Raw genomic sequence first — 16,986 nt, 5'->3', positions numbered from 1 at the left:
TTGAATTTTGAACAGTGCTCCTGAGGAATTTAAACGTGTAAATAGCCAGGCACGGTGGCTCACGCCTGCAGTCCCAGCACTTTGGGAGGCCAAAGCGGGCAGATCACGAGGTCAGCAGATCGAGACCATCCTGGCTAACACAGTGAAACCCTGTCTCTACTAAAAATACAAAAAGAAAATCAGCCGGGCGTGGTGGCGGGCACCTGTAGTCCCAGCTACTCTGGAGGCTAAGGCAGGAGAACAGTGAGAACCCGAAGGTGGAGCTTGCAGTGAGTCGAGATCATGCCACTGCACTCCAGCCTGGGCAACAGAGCGAGACTCCATCTCAAAAAAAAAAAAAAAAAAAAAAGTATAAATAAATGTAAAGGTATATCTTATTTTGGGGGTGAATTAATTTTGTAAAAATGTCACTTTTTATCTAAATTGTTCCATGAATTTAGCATGAGTCCCAATTGAAGAAAAAAATTTAATCTAGTCAAGTCATTCTAAAATTCATATATTATGTAATGGTGTGATGCAGTAAGAAATGTATATTTGGTCTTTGTCCCCAGTTCCTAACACAGAGCTCCTAAATCCTTGGAATTTCCTGGGTGACAGGAGCATCTTTTGTTCTAATGAGGCAGCCCCTCATGAGGAGGGAGCCTTAGATAGTTTCAGGATGAGGCTGGTTGCCAGAAATATGAAGCCATGATTAGAAGGTAGAACTTTCAGCCCTACCCCTGACCTCCAGGACCGAGAGAAGAGCTGAAATTTGAGTTAATTACCAGCAGCCAAGTATTTAATCAATCATGCCTAGGTAAGCCCTCCATAAAACTCCTAAACGACAGAGTTGGAAGAGCTTCTGGACTGATAAACACATGAAGGTACTGAGAGGGTGGGTTCCTGGAGAGGGCATGGAGGCTCCACACCCACCTCATGCCTTGTCCTGTGCATCTCTTCCATTTGACTGTTGCAGAGGTGTATCCTTCATAATAAACTGGTAATGGTAAGTAAAGTGTTTTCTTGAGTTTTGTGAGCTATTCTAGCAAATTATCAAACCCGAGGAAGGGGTTGTGGGAAGCCTCTGACTTTATACCAGTCATTCAGAAATATAGGAGACCCAGCCAGGCGCAGTGGCTCATGCCTGTAATCCCAGCACTTTGGGAGGCTGAGGCGGATAGGTCACATGGTCCAGAGATTGAGACCATCCTGGCCAACATGGTGAAACTCCGTCTCTACTAAAAATACAAAAATTAGCTGGGTGTGGTGGCACATGCCTGTAATCCCAGCTACTCAGGAGGCTGAGGCAGGAGAATCGCTTGAACCCGGGAGGCAGAGCTTGCAGTGAGCTGAGATTGCTCTACTGCACTCCAGCCTGGGTGACAGAGCAAGACTGTCTCAAAAAAAAAAAAAAAAAAAAAAAAAGTTTGGGAGACCCAAACTTGCAATTGGCACCTGAAGTGGAGACAGACTTGTAGAACTGAACCCTTCACTTAACAGTCTGCACTAACTCCAGATAGCATCAGAACTGAATAGAATTTGGGACATTCAGTTGGTATCCAAAGAAGTTGGAAAATTGGTTGATGTGAGGAAAGAAACTCACACCAGAAGTGTTGTGAGTTGAAACAGTTCAGAGAAGGAGAGCTAAGAAAATTCTGGAAATGAAGAGTGATATGGTTTGGCTCTGTGTTCCCACCCAAATCTCATGTTGGATTGTAATCCCCATGTGTCAGGGGAGGGGCCTGGTGGGAGGTGATTGGATCATGGGGTGGATTTCTCCCTCGCTGTTCTCGAGATAGTGAGTTGTCACTAGATCTGATAGTGGAAAACTGTGTGGCATTTCTGCCTTCACTCTCTCTCCCCTGCTCTGCTATGGTAAGATGTGCTTGCTTCCCCTTCACCTTCCACCATGATTATAAGTTTCCTGAGGCCTCCCACTCCTGCTTCCTGTTAAGCCTGCAGAACTGTGAGTCAATTAAACCTCTTTTCTTTATAAATTACCCAGTCTTGTGTAGTTCTTTATAGTGGTGTGAGAATGAACTAATACAAAGAGTAAAAAGAAAAGACTGGCCCTAAGATATGAAAATATATCATAAAGCTGCCATGATTAAAACTGTGAGGCACTGACTTTTTTAGACGAAAAAGTGAAACTGAACAGAGCACAGAAATCAAAACACACAGGAAATCAATATGTGATCAACACACTGATATCCAGTGATATTTCACATCACTGAAAAAAAGATAGATTACTCAATAAATGGTGTTAGGATGACTGGGTAGGTGTCTAGGAAGTAAAATTTGTTTTTTGAGACAGGGTCTTGCTCTGTTGCTCAGGCTAAAGTGCAGTGGCACAATCACAGCTCACTGCAGCCTTGACCTGGGGCTCAAGCCATCCTCCCATCTCAGCTTCCCAAGTAGTTGAGATTACAGGTGCACACCACCACACCTGGCTCATTTTTTTGTATTTTATAGAGACAGGGTTTCACCACGTTGCTCAGGCTGGTCTCAAACTCCTGGTCTCAAGTGATCGACCTGCCTCAGTCTCCCAAAGTGCTGGGATTACAGAAGTGAGCCACCGCGCCTGGCCAGAAATAAATTCTTAATGTGCCAATGCTTTAAAAGTGAAAGATTAAACATAAAAATATGAGAAGAAACCATGAAGAAAATATTTTTGTCATCTCAGAGTAGAAAAGGCATGACATAAAACCCAAAGTTCATATAAGAAAAACCTGCTGATTTCACCTATTGTAAAAGAAAATAATCTGCTCCAGGCTCGGGCTTGCTTGGGAGGGGAAGGAGGTGCGACATCAGTTGGAGCCCAACAGTAATTCAAGTGACACACTGCAGGGTGGGGATGACAGCACAGATGCATGCATGCTGCTCGCAGCAGTGTTGAATCAGGTTGAGAAACTGGAAACAACCACAGTACCCAGCAATAGGTGAAGAAAGACTCAGTATGGTTAAGAAGAAAAATTCAGGATGATTTCCAAAAGGGGTGCTTTTTGCAGCCACTAAAAATAATGATTTAGAAAAACCAATCACTGAAGTGGACAAACGTCAAGGCTGTGTTATTCACTGAAAACACATTGAACACATATTTCCTTCCACTTTTTTTCCCTAATCACATATTGCTTCTGAAGCATGGAAGGTGAAGCAATATGTGATTAGTAAAAGAAGTGGAAGGAAATACCCTCAGGCATTTTCAGTGGTTCTCTCTGGAGGCTGGAATTATAGGTGATTTATTTCCTACCTTGTGCTTTTCTGCCTTTCCCAAACTTTAATCCATTTGATTACTTTTGCGGTTTGTTCTAAGGTTTTTTGTTTGTTTGTTTGAGTGGGTGGGTGGAGTCTTGCTCTGTTGCCCAGGCTGAAGTGCAGTGATATGATCTCAGCTCTCGGCAACCTCTGCTTCCTGAGTTCAAGCAATTCTGTCTCAGCCTCCTGAGTAGCTGGGATTACAGGCACACACCACCACACCTGGCTAATTGTTGTATTTTTAATAGAGATGGGTTTTCACCATATTGGTCAGGCTAATCTCGAACTCCTGACCTCAGGTGATCCACTCGCCTCAGCCTCCCAAAGTGCTGGGATTACAGGCATGAGCCACTGCATGCAGCCTGTTCTAAGGTTTAAAATCAGAATGATGGTCACGCGTGGTGGCTCACACCTGTAATCCCAACATTTTGGGAGGCCAAGGCAGTCAGATCACAAGGTCAGGAGATTGAGACCATCCTGGCTAATATGGTGAAACCTGTCTCTACTAAAAATACCAAAATTAGCCGGGCATGGTGGCACATGCCTGTAGTCCCAGCTACTCGGGAGGCTGAGGCAGGAAAATCGTTTGAACCCAGGAGGCGGAGGTTGTAGTGAGCCAAGACTGCGCCACTGCACTCCAGCCTGGGCAATAGAGCGAGATTCTATCTCAAAATCAATAAATTAATTAAAGGCCGGGCGCGGTGGCTCAAGCCTGTAATCCCAGCACTTTGGGAGGCCGAGACGGGCGGATCACGAGGTCAGGAGATCGAGACCATCCTGGCTAACACGGTGAAACCCCCTCTCTACAAAAAATAATACAAAAAACTAGCCGGGCGAGGTGGCGGGCGCCTGTAGTCCCAGCTACTCGGGAGGCTGAGGCAGGAGAATGGCGTGAACCCGGGAGGCGGAGCTTGCAGTGAGCTGAGATCCGGCCACTATACTCCAGCCCAGGCGACAGAGCGAGACTCCGTCTCAAAAAAATAAATAAATAAATTAATTAATTAATTAATTAATTAAAATCAGAATGACTGAGAAGGCAGTGTGAGTCACGTAACTAGGAAATGCTAGAGACAGAATCAGACTTTCCAGGGAAGACAACCACTCGGATTTGGACACAATGAGTGTCAGGGCCTGTGGACATCCAGGGAGCAGAGCCCGCTGGAAGTGGACTGTAGGGGCCCGTGGGGTCTGTGCTGTGTCTGGCTCGACATAGGCCTTGAAATAATCAAGGATGGAGAGGAAGAAGGGGAGAGTCACACAGCACAGACGTACCCTGGGCTGTCAGAGTCCACGTGGCAGCCCTGGAGGAGGTCCAGGACCCCCAGGACCACGTGGGTCTGGAAAGGAACAGAGCAACAGTGTCCAGACTTCCCACCTCCTGGGGGGAAGTCTCATCCAGAGATTCCGTCTTCCACTTGCAAGGACAAGGTGAGTGTGCCAGCTAGTGTGTCCCTCAGGGACTTAGGCAGAAAAATGAAAATTTAAATAGAGGCAAAAGTTACCAACCTGGAAAAAGACCAAGGTTTGTCTGCCCACCTCATTTTAGCTGAACCTCAGGAAAAGGTCAAAGAAAAGTAGGAAGCAGTTTTGCTCCCCCATCTTCTTCAAAGAAATAACTGGATGTGGAAGAATGGGCTTCTATGTCATAAGGAAGCCTTTCCCCCAAGGAATAGGATCAGAAACAATGAGGAAAGGAATTAGTAGTCATCAGTTCACAGCAAGCTCAGGAAGAAGCTGAATAAACTTTTGAACAATTTGTCTCACCCTGCTATAAAAAGAAATTTTAAAAAGTTAAGAACTATCTTGTATATAGAGTTACATGCTTGTTTACTCCACTTAGATGATCTCAAGTCACAAAGGAAAGAAGCCCATGAATAAGAAAGCAAAGTCCTCCAGCCCCTCACTTAACAGTCTGCAGACCAGCAGCTTTGGTGCCTCCAGGAACTGGCCAGAAACACAGCACCTCATGCCCGTGCACACCCATGTCTGAGAAGCGTGGCTTAACGAATATCTTCTTTGCAAAATAGGCCCTGCAATTAGGTATTTTCACAAGTCACCCTTCCCATTTCCTCCCACACCCATTTCACCAAAGCCTGAAACCCCACCTGAAAGGCCCCATTTTTGACTAATAGAAAAGAGGCTAGACTAATAAAAAAGAAGACTCAAATTGCTAAAAGCATGAATGAGAGGACATTACTACCAGCCTTACAGAAATAAAAAGGATTACAAAAGAATACTGTAAATAATTGTATGCTAAATATTAGATAACCCAGGTAACATAGAAATTCCTAGAAAGATGCAAATTAATGAAAAGGACTCAACAAGAAATGTTAAACTTGAATAGACCTATAACAAGTGAAGATGGAATTAGTAATATAAAAATTTCCCATAAAGTAAAGCCCAGGACCAGGTGGCTTCACCACTGAATTTTATTAAACATTTTAACAAAGAACACCAATCCTTCTCAACATCTCCCTAAAAACAGAAGAGGAGGAAACACCTTCCAACTCATTTTGTGAGGCCAGTCTTACCCTGATACCAAAATCAGACAAAAATGTCACAAGAAAACTACCGACCAATATCTTTCTTATTAATGTGAACATAAAAGTCCTCTATAATATAGTAGCAAACTGAATGCAGCAATATGTAAAAATGATTGTACATCACAGCCAGGTGGAACTTAGGAATGCAAGATCAGCTAAGCATACAATAATCAATCAATGTAATACACCACATTGATAAAGAACAAAACCACATGGTTATCTCAACAGAAAGAATAAAGGCATTTGACAAAATTTAACGCTTTCATGATAAAAATAAAAGGGAACTTCCTCAGCCTGATAAGGAGCATCCAGCTGTTTGGGAGCTCTACATAGGGAAGACTGATTAAATCATTGGCCACTGGGGGTCAGCTTAACCTTCAGCTTCTCTCCTCTCCCTGCAGGTTGGTGGGTGGAGCTAAAAGCCTCAACCCTCTAATCATGCCTTGGTCTTTCCTATAACCAGCCCCTATTCCGAAGCTACAAAGGCCCCAGCTACCAGTCATCTCATTAGCATAGAAAAAGACACTCATAACTCCAGAGATTCCAAGTGTTTTACAAGTTATGTCAAGAAACAGGAATGAAGACCAAATATATGTATTTCACAATATCACACAAGGGTTCCATCAACCCAAAGAAACACTGTACCCTGCAAGCCAGAACCCCGAAAAACTAGTCACATCCTTCCTCCAATGAGAAATGGTTTGCGATAATGAACATACAGAATGAAAAAAACAAATATATTATGAGATAACCCAGATTACAACCCTCTGATTATTCATAAGAAATGAAAAAAAGTGTTTAACTTCTTCTACAAGAGTATTGATTATGTTTAATTTGTATTTAAAATATTTATTTATTTTTTATTTATTTTTTTTTTGAGACGGAGTCTTGCTCTGTAGCCCGGGCTGGAGTGCAGTGGCCGGATCTCAGCTCACTGCAAGCTCCGCCTCCCGGGTTTGCGCCATTCTCCTGCCTCAGCCTCCGGAGTAGCTCGGACTACAGGCGCCCGCCACCTCGCCCGGCTAGTTTTTTGTATTTTTAGTAGAGACGGGGTTTCACTGTGTTAGCCAGGATGGTCTCGATCTCCTGACCTCGTGATCCGCCCGTCTCGGCCTCCCAAAGTGCTGGGATTACAGGCTTGAGCCACCGCGCCCGGCCAGTACTTAAAATATTTAAACCATAGTGTTACAGGACAGAAAAATATGTTACAGGAAAGGGGTCCCAATCCAGACCCCAAGAGAGGGTTTGGATCTTACGCAAGAAAGAATTCAGGGTGAGTCCACAGTGCAAAGTGAAAGCAAGTTTATTAAGAAAGTAAAGGAATAAAAGAATGACTACTCTATAGACAGACCAGCCCCAAGGGCTGCTGGTTGTCCATTTTTTTATGGTTATTTCTTGATGATACGCTAAACAAGGGGTGGATTATTCATGCCTCCCCTTTTTAGACCATATAGGGTAACTTCCTGATGTTGCCATGGCATTTGTAAACTGTCATGGCGCTGGTGGAGTATAGCAGTGAGGACAACCAGAGGTCATTCTCATTGCTATTTTGGTTTTGGTGGGTTTTGGCCAGCTCCTTTACTGCAAACTGTTTTATCAGCAAGGTCTTTATAACCTGTATTTTGTGCTGACCTCCTGTCTCACCCTGTGACTTAAAATGCCTTAACCATCTGGGAATGCAGTCCAGTAGGTTTCAACTTCATTTTGCCCAGCTCCTATTTAAGATGGAATTGCTCTGGTTCACATGCCTCTGACAATAGGGCCCAAAACCTCAAAGAAACCCCTAGAGATTTTCAACTGAAAATAAAATATAAATAAAAATAAAAACAGAGAAATTAAGAAGCCCTGGGTTGGATTTGATAAAAGACATGAATCTGCAAAACCAAGAGGCTCACCAAATTTCAAGTAAGATAAAAATCAAAGAGACCCACACTGAAACACATCATAGTCAAATTGTTCAAAGCCAAAGACAACCTTGAAAGCACCAAGAAGCACCTCATCATGTACAAATTATCCTCAATAAGATTACTTCCCATTTCTCATCAGATACCATGGATTCCAGAGGCAACAGGATGACATATTTTAAAGTGCTGAAAGAAACAACTCTCCTGACATTTTGGTCTCCAACTTGTAGCTTCCAGAATAGTGAGAAAATAAATTTTCTGTTGCTTAAATCACCCAGTCTATAGTACTTTGTTTTGGCAGCCCTAGCAGACTAATACTGATGGGAAATGTAAGCCCCACAGTAAAATTTAATTTTACTGTAGTCTTCTTCACAAAGAAAATACCAGCCGACTATACACAAAGGAAATGAAAAGGGAATCAAAATGGTTCACTACTGAAAATCAACAAAATACAAAAGGAAAACAAGGGAAAAAATTATAAGATATATAGAAAACAAATAGCAAAGTGGCAGAAGTCTTTTCTTATCAGTAATTACTTTAAATGTAAATAGATGAAACTTTCCAATCAAGACAGAGAATGACAAAATGAGTTTTTAAAAACATGAACCAACTGTATGCTGTCTACAAGAAACACACTTTAAATTCAGACACACAGATAGGCTGAAAGTGAAAGGATAGAAAAAGATTCCATGCAGATAGTTCCCAAAAGGGAGCCGGGGTTGCTATACTAATATTGGACAAAACAGGCTTTATGCCAAAAACTATTACAAGGGACAAGGATGTTATACATCAATAAATCATAAGTTGATTCACCAAGGTTATATAATTATAAGCATATATATTATATAATTATGTAGTTATAAGCATATAGTCACCAAACATCAGAGTTCCAAATATATGAAGCAAATATTGACAGAAGTGAAGGGAGAAATCATTCTACAATAATAGCTGTAGACTTCAATGTCCCACTTTTTGTTGTGTTTTATTTTTAGAGACAGAGTCTTGCTCTGTTGTCCAGGCTAGAATACTATGGTGTGATCATAGTACAGCTTCCAACTCCTGGGCTTAAGCAATCCCCCTGCCTCAGCCTCCTGGGTAACTAGGAATACAGGTGCATACCATCACCTGCCCAGGCTAGTCTCAAACTCCTGGCCTCAAATGATCCTCCTGCCTCAGCTTCCCAAAGTGGTGGGATTACAGGCATAAGCCACTATACCTAGCCAACATCCTACTTTTAATAATGGATAGAAAATCTAGGCAGAAGATCATTAAGGATATAGAAAGCTTGAACAACACCATAAATCAACTAGACCTAAAGACATATATAGAACACTCCACCCAGTAACAGCAGAATATACATTCTTCTCAAATGTACACGGAACATTCTCCAAAATATACCGTATGTTAGAATACAAATCAAGTCCAAATAAATTTTAAAAGTTTGAAATCATACAAAGTATCTTCTGACCACAGTGGAATAAATCTAAAAATCAGTAATAGGTGGAAAAAATCCACAAATATATGGTCATTAACCAAAACTTTTTTTTTTTTTTAAAGACAGGGTCTTACTGTATCTCCCAGACTAGAGGGCAGTGTCATGATCTTGGCTAACTGCAACCTCCACTTCCTGGGCTCAAGTGACCCATCTGCCTGAGTCCCCCAAATAGCTGGGACTACAAGCACACACCACTATGGCCGGCTAATTTTTGTATTTTTTTCGTAGAGATGAGGTTTCACCATGTTGCCTAGGCTGGTCTCAAACTACTGAGCTCAAGCAACCCATCCACTTTGGCCTTCCAAAGTGCTAGGATTACAGGTGTGAGCTACCACGCCTGGCCAACACCACATTCTTTTTTTTTTTTTTTTTTTTTTTTTTTTGAGACGGAGTCTTTGCTCTGTCACCCAGGCTGGAGTGCTCTGTCACCCAGGCTGGAGTGCAGTGGCGCGAACTCGGCTCACTACAAGCTCCGCCTCCTGGGTTTACGCCATTCTCCTGCCTCAGCCTCCCGAGTAGCTGGGACTACAGGCGCCTGCCACCTCGCCCGGGTAGTTTTTTGTACTTTTAGTAGAGACGGGGTTTCACCGTGTTAGCCAGGATGGTCTCGATCTCCTGACCTTGTGATCCGCCCATCTCGGCCTCCCAAAGTGCTGGGATTACAGGCGTGAGCCACTGTGCCCGGCCTTTTTCTTGGCTCACTGCAACCTCTGCCTCCCAGGTTCAAGCGATTCTCCTGCCTCAGCCTCTCAAGTAGCTGAGATTACAGGTGCCCACCACCATGCCTGGCTAAGTTTGTATTTTTAGTAGAGACAGGGTTTCACCATGTTGGCCAGGCTGGTCTCAAACTCCTGACCTCAGGTGATCCACCCATCTTGGCCTCCCAAAGTGTTGGGATTACAGGCATGAGCCACCGTGCCTGGCTAACAACACATTCTTAAACAAATTATAGGTCAAAGAAATCATAAGAGAAATTAGAAAACACTTAAAGACAAACGAAAATGAAAACACAACATACCAAAACTTACAGGATGCAGTAAAGGCGGTACTCAGAGGGAAATGTATAGCTGTAAATGCCTATATAAAAAAAGAAAAAATATCTCAAATCAATAACCTAACTTCATACCTTAAGGCTCAAGAAAAAGAAGAGCAAACTCAACCAAAAGCTAACACAAAGAGGGAAATAAAGATTAGAGTAAAAATAAATAAAAATAGATCATGGAAAAACAATCAATGAAACCAAAAGTTAGTTTGTTGAAAAAAATAAATTTTGACAAACCTTTAGCTCAACACACACACACGAACATGCAAATAATCAAAATCAGAAATGAAAGCAGGGACATTACTTCTGAACAAACAGTAATGAAAAGCATTATATAAGAATACTATGAACAATTATACACCAAAAATTGGATAACCTAGATGAAATGGACAAATATCTAGAAACATATAAATTACATAAATTGACTCAAAAAGAAATTGAAAGTCTTACCAGACATATAACAAGTAAAAACATTTAATCAAAACTTCTCAACAAAGAAAAGCCTAGGACCAGATGGATTCACTGATGAAGCCTTCTAAAGATTTAAAGAAAAATTAATATCAATCCTTCTCAAACACTTCCAAAAAAATTCAAAGAGGAGGGAATACTTCCTAACTTATTCAGATGCCAGCATTACCCTACTAACGAAGCCATATTAAGACATAAAGAAAAAAATAAAAATCAGTATCCCTTATGAATATCAATACAAAAATCTTCAGCAAAACACTAGCAAACCAAATACAATACATTATATATCATCACCAAGTGGAATTTGTAACAGGAATGCAAAAGTTGTTCAACATAAGAAAATCAAATTAATATAACATCACATTAATAGAATGATTATCTTAATTGGTACAGAAAAGGCATTTATAAAAGCCAACACTTTTTCATAAAAACTCTCAGAATTAAAAACAGAACTTTATTTAAAAAGTAACTCTCAGAAAACTGGGAATAGAGGGAAGGTTCTTCAGCATAATAAAGGCACTTATGAAAAGCCCACAGCTAACATCATACTCAATGGGAAAAGACTGAAAGTTTTTCCCATAACTTCACAAACAAGTCAAAAATGTCTGTTTTCACCAGTGCTATTCAACATTGTATTGGAAGTTTCTACCTTTTTTTTTTTTTTTTTTTTTTTTTGACAGGGTCTCACAGTGTTGTACACACTGGAGTACAGTTGTACCATCATAGCTCACTGCAGCTTTGACCTCCTGGGCTGAAGTGACCCTCTCATCTCAGTCTCCTGAGGCTGAGACCACAGGCATGTGCCACCACACCTGGGTAATTTTTGTTTTTATAGAGATAGGGTTTTGCCATGTTGCTCAGGCTTGTCTCAAACTCCTGGGCTCAAGGGATCCACCTGTCTCTGACTCACGAAGTGTTGGGATTACAGATGTGAGCCACTGGCCACTGCACCAGGCCTGTACTAGAAGTTGCAGCCACAGCAATTATATAAGAAATAAAAAGCATTCAAACTGAAAAGGAAGTAAAACTATATTGACAGACAATATGATCTTGTACATAGAAAATCCCAAAGAATGTAAGGCAACTCCTAGAGCAAAAAATGATTCAGCAAAAATTCAGGGTACAAGATCAACACACAAAAACTAGTTATGTTTCTATATACCAATATTGAACAATCAGAAAAGGAAATTTAAAAAGCAATTCCATGTACAATATCATCTAAAAGCATGAAATATCTGGGAATGAATTTAACCAAGGAGTGAAAGACTTGTACACTGAAAATTACAAAACATTCCTGAAAGTCCTAAATCAAGAAAGGCCTAAATAAATGGAAAGACATCTTGTGCTAATGAATGGAAAGAATTAATATCAATACTACCCAAAGTTATCTACAGATTCAAGACAACTTCTAACAAAATTTCAAAAGCCTTTTTTGCAGAAATGGAAAATCTGATCTTCAGTTCATATGAAATTGCAAGGAGCTTATGTTATGGGCTGGATTGTGTCCTCCTGTCCTCTCAATTCACATGTTCAAATCCATAACCCCCTAGTACCTTAGAATGTGACTGTATTTGGAGATAGGACATTTAAAGAAGTGATTGAGGGCCAGGCGTGGTAGTTCACACCTGTAATCCCAGCACCTTGGGAGGCTGAGGCAGGTGGATCACCTGAAGTCAGGAGTTCAAGACCAGCCTGACCAATATGGTAAAACCCCATCTCTACTAAAAATACAAAATTAGTCAGGCGTGGTGGTGGGTGTCTGTAATCCCAGCTACTTGGGAGGCTGAGGCAGGAGAATTGCTTAAATACAGGAGGTGGAGGTTGAAGTGAGTCGAGATCATGCCATTGTGCTCCAGGATGGGCAGCAAGAGCAAAACTTCATCTTAAAAAAAAAAAAAAAAGTGATTGAGTTAAAATAAGGCTGTTAGGGTGATCCCTAATCTAATCTAGCTGGTATCCTTATAAGGAGGAGAAATTTGGAGACACTGACTGACATCAGTGATGCAAGTACATAAAGAAAACACCATATGAGGATGTAGCAAGAAAGTAGCCATCCGCAAGCCACGGAGAGAGTCCTCAAGAGAAACCATATCTGCTGACACCTTGATCTTAGACTTCCAGCCCCCAGAACTGTAAGAAAATAAAATTCTGTTGTTTAAGCAACCCATTTTGTGGTATTTTGTTTTTTGTTTTCTTTTTGAGATAGAGTCTAGCTCTGTCACCCAGGCTAGAATGCAGTGGCAAGATCTCGGGCTCACTGCAACCTCTGCCTCCCAGGTTCAAATGATCCTCCTGTCTTCGCCTCCCAAGTAGCTGGGACCACAAGCTCATATCACCACACCGGGCTAGTTTTTGTATTTTTAGTAGAGACGGGGTTTTACCATGTTGGCCAGGCTGGTCTGAAGTTCTGACCTCAGGTGATCCACTTGCCTCGGCCTCCCAGAGTGTTGGGATTACAGGTATGAGCCAATGCACCCAGCCAGTTTGTGGTATTTTTTTAATGGCAACCCTAGAAAACTAATATAGCTCAAATGGCCAAAAAAAAAAAAAAAAAAAAAAAAAAATCTTGATAAAGAACTTGAGAGGATTCACAGTTTCCAACTTCAAAACTTACTACAAACCTGCAAACCTACAGTAATCAAAACAGTGTGGTACTGGCATAAGGACAGATATATAGACCAATTGAGTAGAACTGAGAGTTCAGAAATAAACTTGTACATCTGTGGCAAATTGACTTTTGACAAGGGTGTCAAGTCTGTTCAATGTGGAAAGAACAGTCTTCAACAAATAGTGTAGGGTTAACTGGAGTTCCACAGGTAAAAGAATGAAGCTGGGCCTCTACCTCATACTATACACTAAAATTTAAACAATGGATTAAAGACCTAAATATAAAAGCTAAAACTATAAAACTCTTAGAAGAAAATGTAAGAGTAATTCTTCATGACCTTGGACTTGGCAAAGCATTCTTAGATACGACACCAAAAGCACAGGCAACAAAAGAAAAAATAGACAAACTCAGCTTTATCAAAATAAACTTGTTATCTGTTGCAGGAAGTCAGGGACCCTGAACAGAGGGACCAGCTGAAGCCATGGCAGAAGAACATAAATTGTGAAGATTTAATGGACATTTATCAATTCCCCAAATTAATGCTTTTATAATTTCTTATGCCTGTCTTTACTGCAATCTCTGAACATAAATTGTGAAGATTTCATGGACATTTATCACTTCCCCAGTCAATACTCTTATAATTTCTTTTGCCTGTCTTTAATCTCTTAATCCCATCATCTTCGTAGGTTGAGGATGTATGTCGCCTGAGGACCCTGTGATGATTGTGTTAACTGTACAAATTGTTTGTAAAACATGTGTTTGAACAATATGAAATCTGATTGTAAAACATGGGTGCTTGAACAATATGAAATCAGGGCACCCTGAAAAAGAACAGAATAACAGCGATTTTCAGGGAACAAGGAAAGATAACTATAAGGTCTGACTGCCTATGGGGTCAGCCAGAATAGAGCCATATTTTTCTTCTTGCAGGGAGCCTATAGATGGATGTGTGAGTAGGAAAAATATCATTGAATTCTTTTCCCAGCAAAGAATATTAATAATTGATAACCCTGGGGAAGGAATGCATTCCCAGGGGTAGGTCTATAGATGGCCGCTTGGGGATTGTCTGTCTTATGGGGTTGAGATAAGGGATGAAATATGCCCTGGTCTCCTGCAGTGCCCTCAGGCTTACTAGGATTGGAAATTCCAGCCTGGTGAATTCTAGTCAGACTGGTTGTCTGCTCTTGAACCCTGTTTTCCTGTTAAAATGTTTATCAAGACAATGCATGCACAGTGGAACACAGACCCTCATCAGTAATTCTAATTTTGCCTTCGCCTTGTGATCTTTATGGTCCTTTGAAGCATGTGATCCTTGTGACTTACTCCCTGTTTGTATACCCCTCCCCTTTCAAAAGCCCTAATAAAAACTTGCTGGTTTTGCGGCTTAGGTGGACATCACAGAACCTGCTGATATGTGATGTCACCTCCAGAGGCCCAGCTGTAAAATTTCTCTTTGTACTCTTTATCTTTATTTCTCAGACCGGCAGACACTTAGAGAAAATAGAAAAGAACCTACATTGAAATATTGGGGGCTGGTTCCCCCAGTAGTTATCAAAGAACACTATCAACAGAGTTAAAGGCAACCCACAGAGAGAAAATATCTGCAAGTCACATATTTCATAAGGGATCAATATCCAGAATATATAAAGAACTCCTACAACTCAAGAAAACAAACCACTTGATTCAAAAATGGGCAAAGCATTTGAATGGACATTTCTCCAAAGATGACATACAAATGTTCAATAAGCACACGAAAAGATGCTCAACATCACTAACCATTAGGGAAATGCAAGTCAACACCACAATGAAATATCTTTATTTCACACTCATTAGGATAAGCACTATTATTTTAATGGAAAATAACATGTTGGCAAGGATGTGGAAAAATGAGAAGTCTTGTGCATTGCTGGTGAGAATGTAAAATGGTGCAGCTCCTGTGGAAGATATTATGTATGGTATTTCCTCAAAAACTTAAACATAGAATTACTATATGACCCAGCAATTCCACTTATGGGAATATAACCCAGAAAATTACAAAACATTCTTGAAAGTCCTAAATAAAGGCCTAAATAAATAGAAAGACATCTTGTGCTAATGAATGGTTAGCACAAGTAATGATTCCACAGATATTTGTACACCCATGTTTACAGCAGCATTATTCACAATAGAAACAACCCACATGTCCTTCAACAGATGAATAGATAAACAAAATGTGGTATATACACACAATGGAACATTATTCAGCCACAAAAGGAATATAATTTTGATATATGCTACAATACGGATGGACCTTGAAAACATTATGCTTAGTGAAAGCAGTCAGGCATAGAAGGACAAATATTGTATGATTTCACTTATATGAAGTACCTAGAAAAGGCAAATTCATAGAGACAGAAAACGGAACTGAAGTTACTTGGGGTTTGGGGAAAGGGTTTGGGAGTTATTTAATGAGTATAGAGTTTTTATTTGGGATGATGAAAAAGTTTTTTGAGTATACACAATGATGATACATAACATGAATGCATTTAACATCACTGAATTGTACACTTATGGGTGGTTAAAATGATAAATATTATATTTTATCACACTTTAAAAACAACACTTAGGCCGGGCGCAGTGGCTCAAGCCTGTAATCCCAGCACTTTGGGAGGCCGAGACGGGCAGATCACGAGGTCAGGAGATCGAGACCATCCTGGCTAACATGGTGAAACCGCATCTCTACTAAAAAAAAATACAAAAAAACTAGCTGGGTGTGGTGGCAGGCGCCTGTAGTCCCAGCTACTCAGGAGGCTGAGGCAGGAGAATGGCGTAAACCCGGGAGGCGGAGCTTGCAGTGAGCTGAGATCCGGCCACTACACTCCAGCCTGGGCGACAGAGCGAGGCTCCGTCTCAAAAAAAAAAACAAAACAACATTTTACCAAATTTCATAGAATTGATGATAGTTAAGTGAGAGGAAATGAAGTTCACTTCCATTGTCCACAACATAGATATTTTCCACAAGGTATCTGATGAATAATATAATGACAACCATGGTTTTAAACACTTTACATTTTTGCAAGCTTTGGAATTTCTCCAAATGAGCCTTTTTCTGCTCCACACACACTTTTACTATAACCAGCTGTACCAGAGCTCAGCAGATTCCCACCTCAGGTTACATTGAATTAGTGATTTCTAGTCTTCTTCAAAAATATTCTCACCCATAGTTGTTCTATGTAGATTACTCATAAAGTCAAATTCTTAGTCTCTTCAAACTTGGCACTGACACCTTGAGCAGTATTGGTAACATCTGTTGACTCATCAAAAGCCAAGGAAAACCACTCAAAATCATTTCCCTTCCTTCTTTCTTTTGGTAAATTAGAGACAGGGTCTCACTCTGTTGCCCATGCTGGAGTGCAGAGGAGCCATCATAGCTCACTGCAGCCTTGAATTCCTGGGCTCAAGCAATCCTCCCACCTCAGCCTCTCAAGTAGCTGGGACTTTAAAATTAGTGTGCCACCACACCTGGCTATTTTTTTTTTTTTTAACTTTTAGTAGAGACAGATCCTCGTTATGTTGTCCAGGCTGGTCTTGAACTCCTAGCCTCAAGCAATCCTCCTGCCTCGGCCTCCCAAAGTGCTGAGCCACCATGCCCTACATTTCTAAATGTTTAAAAGATGAAGAAGAATATGGTCAGTGAAAATTCAAATTTCAGT

At 40.9% G+C, this 16,986-nt stretch overlaps 1 pseudogene; it reads right to left on the bottom strand.

Moving 5' to 3' along the window:
- Positions 1-4,487: 4,487 nt before the first annotated feature.
- Positions 4,488-16,986, bottom strand: part of LOC112629137 — a 65,882-nt pseudogene continuing 53,383 nt past the window's right edge.

The sequence above is a fragment of the Theropithecus gelada genome, chromosome 7b (assembly GCF_003255815.1).
Source record: "Theropithecus gelada isolate Dixy chromosome 7b, Tgel_1.0, whole genome shotgun sequence".
In the NCBI taxonomy this organism is placed as follows: Eukaryota; Metazoa; Chordata; class Mammalia; order Primates; family Cercopithecidae; genus Theropithecus; species Theropithecus gelada.
This window is presented reverse-complemented; position numbering and strand designations above follow the sequence as displayed.